The sequence below is a fragment of the Anolis carolinensis genome, chromosome 3, assembly GCF_035594765.1.
Source record: "Anolis carolinensis isolate JA03-04 chromosome 3, rAnoCar3.1.pri, whole genome shotgun sequence".
In the NCBI taxonomy this organism is placed as follows: domain Eukaryota; kingdom Metazoa; phylum Chordata; class Lepidosauria; order Squamata; family Dactyloidae; genus Anolis; species Anolis carolinensis.
The window spans coordinates 288,797,679-288,811,881 of NC_085843.1; the positions used below are offsets into that span (position 1 = coordinate 288,797,679).

The following is a 14,203-nucleotide window of genomic DNA, read 5'->3' on the forward strand; positions in this document are numbered from 1 at the left end:
TTATTCCTGTTAATGAATTATATAATATTTATAATTGGTTTTCTTATCCCACAGAATATTCATTTCCCTGGTTAAGAAAGAAGCAAAACAAGGATGAAAGGCAGAAACCTTTTTTATCTCCAAGATGTTTCCCCTTTCCCTTCATAGGTCATGTTGAATATCATAATACCATGAAATGAAGACATTGGGGTCACAGTCGCATACACAGATATCAGCAAAGGCAATCACTAATTCTTTAAAAAGAAGGGAATCAACTAGAAAGAAAGAAGAAAGGAGAGGGAGAAAAGAATGAATGGTAGAAGGAAGAAAGGGGAACCAGCTGTGATGGACTAGATGAGGTTGAACAGGTTGAAACAGGTTGAAATTGAACTCGGACAAGACGGAAGTACTCCTGTAAGACAATTACCTTCAATGGGTCCTGGCTCAGGAGGGAAATCAGGCAGAAACCCCAGTCTGGTGAGGGATGCAAAAAGCAAAGTTTATTTTCACCATAGCTATGAGAAGGCAAACAGCCGTACATATCCAAAAAGGTCTGTACTATGCAATGGCCGCTGTAAAACATGAAGCAGCAAACCATAGAATCATAGAATCATTGAATAATAGAGTTGGAAGAGACCTCACAGGCCATCCAGTCCAACCCCATTCTGCCAAGAAGCAGGAAATCTCATTCAAAGTACCCCGACAGATGGCCATCCAGCCTCTGCTTCAAAGCCTCCAAAGAAGGAGCCTCCACCACAGTCCGGGGGAGAGAGTTCCACTGGTGAACAGCCCTTCTCACCGTGAGGAAGTTCTTCCTGATGTTCAGACGGAATCTCCTTTCCTGTAGTTTGAAGCCATTGTTCCGTGTCCTAGTCTGATTTCCCCTCACATATTTGTACATGGCTATCATGTCTCCTCTCAGCCTTCTCTTCTGCAGGCTAAACATGCCCAGTTCTTTAAGCCACTTCTCATAGGGCTTGTTCTCCAGACCTTTGATCATTTTAGTTTCCCTCCTCTGGACGCTTTCCAGCTTGTCAACATCTCCCTTCAACTGCGGTGCCCAGAATTGGACGCAGTGTGATTCCAGGTGTGGTCTGACCAAGGCAGAATAGAATAGAGGGGGAGCATGACTTCTCTGGATCTAGACACTATTCCCCTATTGATGAGGCCAGAATCCCGTTGGCTTTTTTCGCTGCCACATCACATTGCTGGCTCATGTTTAACTTGTTGTCCACAAGGACTCCAAGGTCTTTTTCACATGTACTGCTGTCAAGCCAGGAGTCCCCCATTCTGTATCTTTGCATTCCATTTTTTCTGCCGAAGTGAAGTATCTTGCATTTGTCCCTGTTGAACTTCATTTTGTTAGTTTCGGCCCATCTCTCTAGACTGTCAAGATCATTTTGAATTCAGCTCCTGTCTTCTGAAGTGTTGGCTATCCCTCCCAATCTGCAAACTTGATGATCATGCCTTCTAACCCTTCGTCTAAGGCAGTGGTTCCCAAACTTATTTGGCCGGCCACCCCCTTTCCAGAAAAAATATGACTCAGCGCCCCCTTGAAAGGGGGCGTGGCTTAGAGGTGTGGGCGTGGCTCCTGCTCAAGAGGGCGGGGTTGAGCCTCCCCCTTAGTCCAGGATGCAGGACTGCGAGGGGAGGTGGGCGGGTCCACCAATGGGCGGCCAGGACTGGGATGGGCGGAGTTACGAGCTGTGAGGCCGGGCTGTCAGGACCCAGGCTGCAGAGCACCAATAACCATGCGCAGAGGCCAGAATCTATCTAATATCTTTATTAAAGGAATATATAAAGTCAGTAAAAACAAGTGAAGAATATAGTTCAGAAGTAGACCTTCCAGAAAAGGTCAAATATAGTCCAAGGAGACAATGTCCAATATGAGATATTAAGGTCCAAAGTTGTAATCCATTAACCGAAACACACACTTTGTCAAGCAAAGTGAGGGGAAATGACAAGGTCCTTTAGTCCATGGAACTTGACAAACAAGGCTGGAAGCAAACTAGTTTCTTGGCAAACAAGGCTTGGTTCAAGACAACAAAAGCAAGGAACAAGAATAGGGTCCGTGGCGAATTCCGTGGCGAGGTCCAGGGAGCAAGGCAAGGCTGGGACGAGAACAAGGTCCTGGAAACATGGAACTGGAGTTGCGTAGTCTACACACGAAATCACTCCCGAAGCTGACGAATTGACTCCGCAAGGATTTCTTTGCGGCCAAACACCTATATAGGATCTTGTTTTCCCGCCAAGGCACACTTTCCCTGGGGAACAAGAAACGAAACCCATACTGTGTCCAGATGCATGACTCCTTAAAGTTTCCCAAGGGAAACAGACTTAATCAGCTAATTGTCTGGCAGCTATCCTGGCACTCCTGCGAGTCGCCTCCCGAGCGCTTCTATCTTGATTATAATAATCCCGGCGAGAAAATGGGGGAGATTTCTGCTCAAGGCTTGTTTGGCTGACTTCTGGTGGGCAAACATCTTGCAGGTGCAAGGGCTCCACTTCTGGCTGAAACGGTGGGAAACCCAAGTTTTCCTCTTCATCTGCCTCAATAGTATCAGGAACGGGACTACATGGCCCATGAGTCATCACACGGGCTGAGCTTCTATCCCTGTCCTGCGGCGTCTGCCAGGACACAGGAGGCGGGGCTAGAGGAGGGGGCGGGGCATCCTCTCAAGTGCCTGACGGGGCTGAACCGCTATACTCCGCCCCCATGTTCTAACAAGCGCCTCAGGGGAAGTATACAGAGGCTCAGCCCTGTCTTGCGCTCTTGGGAAGAGGCTCCGCCCCTGCCTCTAGCCTGGCCCTTTAGTCCTAAAAGGCCTCTCAGGAGAGGTATAGAGGCTCAGCCCTGTCTCGTGCTCTCAGGAAGAGGCCCCGCCCCCTTCCCTAGCTCCGCCCTCTGTGTCCCAACAAGCGCCTCAGGAGAGGTATAGATTCTCAGCCCTGTCTCAGGCTCTTGGGAAGAAGCCACGCCCACTCCTCTAGCTCCGCCCCCTGTGTGTCCTAACAGGTGCCTCAGGTGATCAGCCCTGTCTCGGGATCTGGGAAGAGGCCCCACCCCTCCCCTGGCCCTGCCCCCAAATGCACCTGTGGCCATCACCGCTCCCCTGAATCACTGCAGCGCCCACCAGGGGGCAGTAGCACCCACTTCGGGAATCACTGGTCTAAGTCGTTAATGAAGATGTTGAACAGAACCGGGCCCAGGACAGAGCCCTGCGGCACTCCACTCGCCACTTCTTTCCAAGATGAAGATGACGCATTGGTGAGCACCCTTTGGGTTCGTTCGTTTAGCCAATTACAGATCCACCTAACCGTAGTTTTGTCTAGCCCACATTTTACTAGTTTGTGTGCCAGAAGGTCATGACAAAGAATTTTTTTTTCCATGTCAGGAGCAACCGGAGTTGCTTCTGGAGTGAGAGAATTGGCCGTCTGCAAGGACGTTGCCCAGGGGACGCCCAGATGTTTTGATGTTTTTACCATCCTTGTGGGAGGCTTTTCTCATGTCCCCGCATGGAGCTGGAGCTGATAGAGGGAGCTCATCCACACTCTCCCCAGGTGGGATTCGAACCTGGCAGCTTTCAGGTCAGCAACCCAACCTTCAAGTCACTTAGTCCACTACGCCATCTGGGGACTCCATGACAAAGAATATATATCTTGGCTTATCTAAAATTGACCAATGGTTGAGGGTCTTCCTCACTTTCCACACCTACTTTGGCAAAAGTGATACCTGTGACCGCGGGCTGATCAGGGTACTGGGTTGCATCATGTGCTGGATGGGGTCACACTCCCCCTGAAGGCACAGGTTTGCAGTCTGGGTGGGGTCCTCCTGGACTCATTGCTGACCCTGGAGGCCCAGGTGTCAGTGGTGGCCAGGAGGGCCTTCACAGAGCTAAAACTCAAGCGCCAGCTATGGCCATGCCTTAAGAAAGCCTGATCTGGCCATGGTAGTACACGCCTTAGTCATATCCAGGCTAGATTACTGTAATGCGCTCTACGTGGGGCTGCCCCAGAAGAGCATTTGGAAACTTCAACTGGTTCAAAGGCCGGCAGCTAGAGTGCTTATGGGAGCGGGATAGAGAGAAAGAACTACTCTGCTCCTGAAGCAGCTACACTGGCTCCCAGTTTGTTTCCGGGGGCAATTCAAGGTACTGGCTTTAGCCTACAAAGCCCTATATGGTTCGGACCCAGCCTACTTGAGGGACCGTATCTCCTACCAACCCTCTCGAGCCCTGAGATCCCCAGGCTAGGCCCTTCTCTCGGTCCCACCATCATCACAGGCGCATTTGGTGGGAACGAGAGGGGGGGGCTTTGTGGTGGTGGCCCCGCGGCTCTGGAACTCTTTCCCTAATGAGGCACAACCGGTCACCTCCTTACTGGCCTTTTGTTCGCAAATTAAAACCTTTCTGTGGAGCCAGGCCTTTGTCCTTGTCCTTTGTCCAGGGGAATATTTTTAGCATCTGAAGAAGAGCTAGAGAAACACAGGCCTTTCATACAGGTTCTTTAAAGTGACCAATACAATAAATCCCAACCCGGGGAAAATGAGCATCAACTTGGGGCAATCCTTCCATAGAATATGCCTCGCAATCCTTCCATAGAATATGCCATACTAAGCTTGGCAAAACAGAATGAAAAGGGGAAAGCAGATCAACAGTCTTCCCTCGTGTATTAAATAAAAACACAAGCCTATAAGCCTGGCCTCTCAAAAGGAAATCCTAAGTAAACTGAAACCTGTGGGGTGTGCTTTGAATGTGATTTTCCTGCTTCTTGGCATTGGGAATGGGGTTGGACTGGGTGGCCCACCAGGTCTCTTCCAACTCTAGGATTCCATCATTCCAAGTGCTGGATGCCTTTTCAAGTGCTCTCTAAAAGGTCCCAAATGTTCTCTGCTTCTCAAACGCTTCCCTGACCTGGGGTACATTTACACTGTGAAATGAGTGTGAACTGACTCCACCTCAACCACCACGGCTGAATACTCTGGAATGACTAGAAGTTGTGTTTCAGAGAAGGCTATGGTTTCACAGAGAAGGCTGTGAAACCACCACTCACGATTTCCAGATCACGGAGGCATAGAAGTAAATGTGGTATGACAGCAGCGGTTCTTGGGGCTCCATGAAGCATACCGTGTTGGAAATAACAATCTTCTATACGTTATTTATTATGTATAGAATTCAGATTGCTTACTATATTGTATATGTGTATATTGATATGCAGTTTTCCCTTAACTCTTTGTTTATTGAGGTTGTGGGGACGGACGGACTGTAGACCATGTGATCAGATGTCATGGAACCAAGTCCCAGGGCTGAATTTCCAAGCCCTGGACTTGGAGTCATAACATAAATAATTCCGGATGTCTCTTGGAAGCACCTGGCAGAAGAAGATAGAAGAGCCTGGGAACTCGGGGTTGAAAGTATAAACAATTATAATTGGTAGAATGTGTGGGAATAATAGAAATGTGATACAGGGGGTGGGATTTGGTGATGATATTTACGTGTGGTGTGACGTTACGACAGAGGTGATAAAAATGATTGTATGTTAACATTAGGTCATTCCCGACTTTTCCAAAGTCATGTATTCTTCAATAAAGATTGGATTTGAGAGCAGCTATCTCTGATCTGCGTTCAGACTGGTCCTTTGAAGTGAGCCTGACATTTAAGTCGGGAATCCCGTTCTCACCCTCCTGCGGATTCGCAGTGAAGTGATAATGAGTGGAGAAGGCGATCAAAGCCCAAATGGAGCAGGAAGGCCTTTGCCAGGGGCCCGGCCGTTGGGGGAAGAAACACTGCAAGCTATAGCTTCCTCTACGGGGTACCCCAGGCCGAACGGCGTGACCCAGAGGATTCCCAGAGGAGGAAGAGGCGTCTCGGCGGCTGCAGAAACCAGTTGGGGATCTGGAGGAAGCATGCCGGAGACCGTGGCTCTGCGGTTATCCATCCTGGAAACTAACTTATCCAGGCTGTCGGAAACCGTGGGGAGATTGGTGCCACTATTGGAAGAGAATCTCCAGAAGGAGCCCACCCGATATGGCGCCGAGAGAGAGCCAAGTAAAGAAGAGGCTTGGAGCCAGAGGGGCCAGCGCGCCTCAACGCAGAGCCCCGTGGCGGCAAGGGGCGAGGGGGATGAGGAATACTGGCAGGAACTGGAGTTCCGGGACAGAATGGCGCGCGAGGTGGAGCGCCAGCAAGCTCTGGGAACTCTGAGGCCGCCAACTCCAACAGGACTCCCAACCCCCCGAATGGGCGTCGGGGTGGAAAGACCACTGGGACCAGGAATCGGGTCCAGTGGATTAGCAGAGGAAGGCGGAGAGGAGCCGGAGATCCAGGAAGAGGAGGAGGATGTGCCGTACGACGAAGGAAGGCGAGGGGCGGGGGCTACAGCGAGGCCCGCATTCGGATGGGCAGAAGGGCCGACAGCAGCGGCAGAATTTCGGGAGCCGTGGGGAACGACCGCCGGGATGGGGCGCGGCGTGTTCAAAGGGGCCGTCCAAGGAAACCCGATGCAACCCTTCCCCATGCCTCCCAGACAGCATCAACGGGCCGCAGAATGGATGCCGAGGAGGGAAGAGCTCAAACTGGAATACGGAGGGGAATCATCTGAACTGAACTTTTTCCTCATTGGAATCAGGGGATACATGGAGGACAATGCACACACATTCCCCTCCGAAGGAAGCATGGTTCGGGCCATCGGCAACACACTAAAGAGGGGAGCGGCCAGCTGGTATGTGCAACTACATGCCAGACGCGACCCGTGCTTGAGGTCAGTGCCCCGCTTCCTCGCCGCACTGGAAAACCGGTTCAGAGACCGGCTAGAGCAATTGAGGGCTCGAGACCAGCTTAAAGGAATAAAGCAGAGGGACAAAACGGTGCCCGAGTACGCAGAGGAATTCCTCCATCTCGCGGAAAGGGTGCCAGAGTGGTCTGAAGTGACCAAAGTGGAGATATTCAAAGAGGGACTACGCCCCGAGGTTTTTAGTTGGGCAGCGCACAGAGACGACCCAGAAACACTTCAGGGCTGGATACAACTGGCAGGGCGCGTCGAATCCACCCTGGCCCAAGTAAAGCGGTTCCGGAGCGGCGGCGGCGGCGGCCAGCAAAGACCGGTGGCGAGGGGTCGAGGAGAAACGAGGAAGCAGGAAAGGCCGGGAGGGAGGCCGGGGATCCCCTTCAAAGGAGACGACAACAGACCCAAGCCGGGATGCTTTGTATGTGGGAAGACGGGCCATCGAGCAGCAGAATGTTGGGCCCGGAAGGGGGAGCCGCCAAAGCCCCCAAAGCCCAAGCCAGCAGCCGGGAGACGAGCGGAGGAGGAGGTGCGAGCCCCAGAATCTCCGGAGAGGCTGGTGAGTCAAGACAAACGCATGCTGGTAGTGCCAATCTGCCTATCGGGGTTAGAGAATCGGGCCACCTGCAGGGCATTCGTGGATTGCGGTTGTTCTAGGAACATTATAACTCCGGAATTAGCAGGAGCGCTAAAATGCCGGCAGACGCTGCTTGACTCCCCGATTGCATTTTCGCAGCTAGATGGATCAGTTGCTGCTGGGGAAGTATCTACGAAGGAAATACGGGAGGTCCCATGTAAAATAGGCAAATGGGAAGGAAGAATATCCTTTGTGATAGCCCCTATTGCCACATACCATGTCATACTAGGGATCCCATGGCTTGAACAGGCAAATCCCGAAGTAGATTGGAGAGGAAAGAGCCTGGCATTTAAAGAGCAACAAACACAATGGGAGATAAGCAAAATAGCAGCGGAGGAGGACGAGGGAGATGAAGCAGGGGAAATAGACCCACAGCTATTGCCACCTGAATACAGAGACTTTGTGGATGTTTTTAATCAGAAAGAGGCAAGTAAATTACCTCCCAAGAGAAATATAGAAGTAGAAATTGAAATAACCCCAGGAGCAAACTTACCAAAACCAAAAGTGTATCCCATGTCTGTTCAGGAGAAGGAGGAATTGAGGAAATATATTGATAAGAACCTGGCACGAGGCTTCATTAAGCCATCCAACTCCCCTCTTGGAGCCCCAGTGTTATTTAGGAGAAAGAAAGACAACTCTCTAAGATTGTGCATTGACTATCGAAATTTAAATGCAATTACTAAGGACAATAAATACCCTATGCCCTTAGTAAAGGATTTAATTACCGTATTGAAGAAAGGGAGCATATTTACTAAACTGGATTTAATTGAAGCGTACCATAAATTAAGAATCAAACCCGAGGATACTTGGAAAACTGCATTTTCCTGCGCATTCGGCCATTTTGAATATTTAATTTTGCCGTTTGGGTTAAAAAATGGCGGCGGTTGCTTTATGCAGCTTATAAATGAAATACTGCACCCATTGTTATACCGAGGAGTATTCATATTTCTGGATGACATCTTGATCGTGAGCGAGGATAAAGAAAAGCACGTGGAATTGGTCCGGGAAGTTTTGCAAAGACTAAGGGAAGCAAAGCTGTATGCAAAACTGTCCAAATGTGAATTCAATAAAACTCAAATTGACTTTCTAGGGTACCGGATATCTCCAGAAGGGTTAGCTATGGACCCGTCTAAAGTATCAGATGTAAAAGAATGGGGAGTACCTCAAACAAGGAGGCAATTGCAATCATTTCTGGGATTTGCGAATTTTTATAGATCGTTCATAAAAGGCTTTGCGCAAATAACCGCTCCCCTTACTGAACTTTTAAAAACAAAAGGGAAAGGGGAGACAGCAAAAGTGAAAGCTCCTGGCGCCAAACTGAGTTGGACACCAGAATGCCAAAAGGCATTTGAAACCCTAAAAGGACGCTTCACAGAAGAACCTGTCCTGAAACACCCCGATATCCGGAGCCCTTTCATAATTCATTGCGATGCTTCAGACTGTGCATACGGGGCAGTACTATTGCAAAAAGATCAAAATGGGAATTTAAAACCTTGTGGATATTTGTCTCGGAAATTCAGTGAAACTGAAAAATGTTGGCCCATATGGGAAAAGGAAGCATTAGCCATATTAAAAGCCTTAGAATGCTGGCGACACTTCCTCGAAGGGAGTGGAATCCCATTTGAAATTTGGTCTGACCATAAGAACCTCCAGTATTTAAAATCTCCTCGAAAATTGTCCCCTAAACAAATTAGATGGGCACAATACTTTAGCAGGTTCGATTTCCAATTAAAGTTTTTCCAAGGGAAACAGAATGTCTTGGCAGATGCTCTTTCACGCATGCCTCAACACGAGGGCATAACCACAACAAAAGAGGGAACATTATTTTCCGATAAACAATGGGGTTTAGCTGTCAGTACAAGAGCGCAGACCCAAAGAGAGAACACTGCTATGATTGAATTTGACAAGGAAAATAGTTGGGGAAAAGAACTGAGACAGTCATACGAAGGAGATCAGTGGATCGCATCCAACGCAGAAAAGGGGGAGCAGAAGGGGGGATTTTGGTTTGTGAACAAGAGACTGTATATCCCGGCAATATTAAGGATTAAGATTTTGCATCGTTTTCACAATAACCAGAGCGCTGGTCATACAGGGATTACAAAAACAACAAAGGCGATAGCAAAACATTGTTGGTGGCCTGGGATGAGGAAGGACATAAAGAATCATGTTGTCCAATGTGATGATTGTGCCAGAAATAAATCGAGAGGAGGGAAGCCAATGGGATTATTACAAACAGTAGCAGAACCTACCAGACCTTGGGAATGTGTAGCTATGGACTTTGTGGGGGAACTGCCGGCTAGCAAGGGACATCGTTACATTTGGACAGTATTAGACCTGTTTTCTAAACAGGCCCACTTTATAGCACTGACGAAACTACCATCGGCAGAGAAACTGGCTGAATTGTACATAAACCATATTTATAAACTCCATGGATGTCCCAGTAGAGTGGTCAGTGACAGAGGGGTTCAGTTCACAGCAAAATTCTGGGAAAAATTCTTGGAAATGCTAGGAGCAGAAAGGAGCCTAAGTTCTGCTTTTCACCCCATGACAAACGGGGCAGTAGAACGTACTCAACAGACGCTTGGACAGTTCCTCCGCATGTACTCAAACATGAGACAGAATGACTGGTCTAAGTGGCTAGCCTTCGCAGAACTAGCTTTTAATTCGACTATACACTCCGCAACAAATAAAACCCCCTTTGAAGTAGTTTACGGGTATGAAATACAGCCTATGCCCCAATTGCCAAGATGGGCAGAGAATGAAGAAACAGGGGCAGGGAAATGGAAAACACAAATGCTAGAATGTTGGAGTCAAGTGACTGCATCCTTAAAGGAAGCACACAAAAAGTATAAAACATTCGCAGACAGAAAAAGGATGGAAGGCGATAAATTGGAGAAAGGAGATTTAGTGTGGTTAAGTACACAAAACATCAAGTTGGGGCTACCTTCGAGAAAACTGGGCCCCAAATATATTGGACCATTCAGAATACAGGGTGTAATAAACGAAGTGACTTTCCAATTGGCCTTGCCAAAAAGTTTAGGGAAGATACACCCAGTATTCCATCGCAGTTTACTGAAAAAGTATATGGGTACTTTGGACAAAATGGACACATAGAGTTATTGTTTGATTTATTTCAGGATTGTGATGAAAGAAGCACCGAAGAGGAGGATGGAGAAAAAGGGGGCGCCATGTCATGGAACCAAGTCCCAGGGCTGAATTTCCAAGCCCTGGACTTGGAGTCATAACATAAATAATTCCGGATGTCTCTTGGAAGCACCTGGCAGAAGAAGATAGAAGAGCCTGGGAACTCGGGGTTGAAAGTATAAACAATTATAATTGGTAGAATGTGTGGGAATAATAGAAATGTGATACAGGGGGTGGGATTTGGTGATGATATTTACGTGTGGTGTGACGTTACGACAGAGGTGATAAAAATGATTGTATGTTAACATTAGGTCATTCCCGACTTTTCCAAAGTCATGTATTCTTCAATAAAGATTGGATTTGAGAGCAGCTATCTCTGATCTGCGTTCAGACTGGTCCTTTGAAGTGAGCCTGACAATCAGATCTGGGACTATTCAGACCGAGACTCCATTTTTCGAAGTTGTAGTTGTGTGTTTAGTGTGCTCAGTAATGTATTAGACTGAAGAGAGTGTGTTCAATAATGTATGCAACAGAGAAGAGACGGCAACAGATGCCTTAGAAAACTTACTGCTTTAAACTTTAAACTGATAAGCAATGTGCCTGTATGCTGAATACGTAAAGTCTGTAAGTAAACCAACTATGTTGTCTAAACTAAGACTACCTTATTTTTGTCTCTTGAGAGCATGATTAAAATCAAAATATATTTTATGGGAGAGTAGATATTTTGGGGAAACTGAAATGACACTTCTGAAGATCTGCTATAGATTTGGTGCATAATTTGCCTTGCATGAATACCAGTGGATCTATACCACTAAAGAGGAGATTCACTCAAATGAGTTTTTAGCTCTTCTTAGGAAGATCATACTTTACAAAAAGGTTATGATCATTCCAAATGATGTGAAGGCCAATTAATCACCAAAGGTCATGCTTCCAAAAGGTTGTGTGTCCAAAAGGCTATGAAGATTCTGGTTTTCCAAAATTCCGGGGGGCTCTGCAGTTCCCTCCCCCTCCCTCTCCCAGCTTTCCCCCGTCTTTCCTGCCCCCCCCCCATCCTCCCTCGCTGCCAAAAGCCTTTTCCCCTCGCTCCCCTCGCCCCCAAAAGCCTTTCCCCCTTGCCTTCCTTGTTCTACGGTATTGTTGCACCCCAAGGCTCCATGGGCATCTTGAGAACCACTAGAGCCCAGAATATAAGCAATCAAGCTGTTTATTGTAGAATATAAGCAAGCACAAACAAATAAAGTTTAAAGTCAATAGAGTGGATGAACCACCAAGCAATATACTTATCTGTCCTTAACAGAAGTCCAAGAAAGTCTCTCAAGGTTATAATCCAAACTGGAACTGTACTTAGTTCCACAAAAATATCAGGAGTAGTCCACACAGAGTTCACTTTCCAAGCAGGAAACAGCAGGAAGCCACAAGGAACAAGAACCAAACTCAAAGTAATCCAAGGAACTGTAATCCACACAGCAAGGAATCAGCAAGCTTCAATTGGAAACAAGGTACAACAAGGCAAGAGATACTTGGAATCCACAAGGCAGAATCTTGGCTTGGAAATCATGGAAGCAAGAGCACGGAGACAGAGATCTTTCTCACTTGAATAGCAAAGGTGACACCTCTGTGGTGCAGAGAAAGCAAGGAATATTTAAGGAGATTTCAAGGCTGTTGTTTCTAATGAGAGTTAGGGAGAGCTGTCCTCCTCACGGGAAAGCTCATTAGTGCGTCTCTGAACCAAACGTTGACTCCATCTCAAAAACTCCCTTTTGCTTCGTCCTTGCGTAAACATCTCCCTTCTGTCAAAGTCATCAAGCTCCTCCGAGCTAACAAGCCCATCTGGCTGAACTGGCCTTGACTGCCCACAGGAATGCTCATGCTGGGTGTCAGAATCCTCTGTAGAAACCGATTCAAGCACCTGTAGTTGGATTACAGGCCTATAATCAAAGTCTTGAATAGGGCCAAAGTCTGATTCTGACTCCAGCTCAGGCTGAGCTACAACAGGTATAGCACACAGTTCAGTTCAACAAGCTTTCACTTTTTAACAGCTTCACCTTTCCAATTTTCACTATTTAGGAGACCTTTAACTTGCAGCTGAGGTAGAAATATATTTTAACGAGGCATGTTTTTAATGTTAGTGAACAAAAAAAGAAATGTAAAGATGGGCTTAAAGCTAACCTAAAAACGTGGTATAAACACTGAGAGGGAACTGAGAAAACATGTCCCTCCAACGTCTGACTGGAGGTCAGTAGTGACCAAGAGGAAAAAGGCACCTCAAGAAACCCTTGTTGGGATCACTTTCCATCTGGAAATGTATGTCCTCTATTGAAAGGAAACCATGTGGAACCATCACAGGTCTCTACGCCGCCAAGACTGTACCCTTGGAAGACAAGCAGAGCCATGGGCCAGGAGTGATCGCTTAGAGAAGCAGAGCAGGAGCCTCCCCTCCACCCTTTCTGGGAAGAGGAAACAAAGAACATAGAAAGAGGCTTCATGAGAGGGGAAGGGAGGAAGGAAAAAGGAAGGGGCAGCATTTGGAAGAGAGGGAGCAGGTCTTAGGAGAACTTCAGCAGCTGAAGGAGATCTAGAAAAACAAAGGCTTTCCATTCAGGATTGTAGGGATACCTCTGCAATAATCAAATGATAAAATCCCGACCTGTGGAAGGAAGGAAGGAAGGAAGGAAGGAAGGAAGGAAGGAAGGAAGGAAGGAAGGAAGGAAGGAAGGAAGAATGGCACTCTCCCATGGAAGCAGCCTCACCAATGCCTGGCTGAGCAAGGATGAAAAAAAAAAGGGGGGGTAGATGATCCAGCCTTTTCAAGCACACTAAATAAGGGAATGGATCTCTAGGTCTGGCCCCCAGAAGGGAAATCCTGAGGAAACCAGAGACTGTTGTGAGAAAAGGTCTTCCCTTTGAGGGCCCCTCCCTCGGCCTCCGCCTGCCTCTCCCTTCTGTCATCAGGACGGGACGGGACGGGAGAAGGGAGAGGCAAGTGGCAGGCCAGGCGGCTTGGGCGCCACTTTGCCTGGTTCGGGCTTCTCCCGGCATTGGGACAGGAGCGCTCCCCCCGTCCTTATGCTGGGAGGAGGGCCCAAGAAAGGCACGCGACTACTGAGGTCGCTCTCGAGGGCTCCCGGCCACCGCATGCCTTCCTCCCTCGTCCTTATGCCAAGAGGATGGGAGAAATTTTGAGGGCTGGGCCGTATCTGGACAGCGGGCTAGTTTACCCATGCCTGGCATAATCTCTTCTTCTGCCTCCAGCATCTGGTTCATCTCCCTCTTCTCCTTTATTTTCTGCATTTGGACATTTTCATAGGCACCTCCCCATCTGGGTCGGGGTCTTTGTAGACAAACTAATTGTTGTTCTGTCTGCATATTTCCTTGCAGGTCTTTTATCTGAAGATGCTTTGACAGTTGCTTTATTTCCTCTTTACTGAATTCATTCTTCTTCACATCTCCCTGTATTGTCTTGTGATGATCAGCTCTCTGTATTAAAATTTCCATTATGCAATCTACAGTTTTGATCGTACTTGATACTTCTTGTAATCGGTCCAGCTTATTATTGGCTGCATCGAGATTTATTCAAAATCCCAAAATGTAGGCTCAATTCCAGTCTCCAATCTTCTCTTTCCTCTTCCTCTTCTAAATCTTTGTAGGTAATCATCCTTT

General features: G+C 47.7%; 1 protein-coding gene across 1 annotated transcript in view; it reads right to left on the reverse strand.

Moving 5' to 3' along the window:
• LOC100556932 (zinc finger protein 850) overlaps window positions 1-14,203 on the reverse strand; it is a 57,525-nt gene that overhangs the window by 2,595 nt on the left and 40,727 nt on the right. The window lies entirely within an intron of this gene.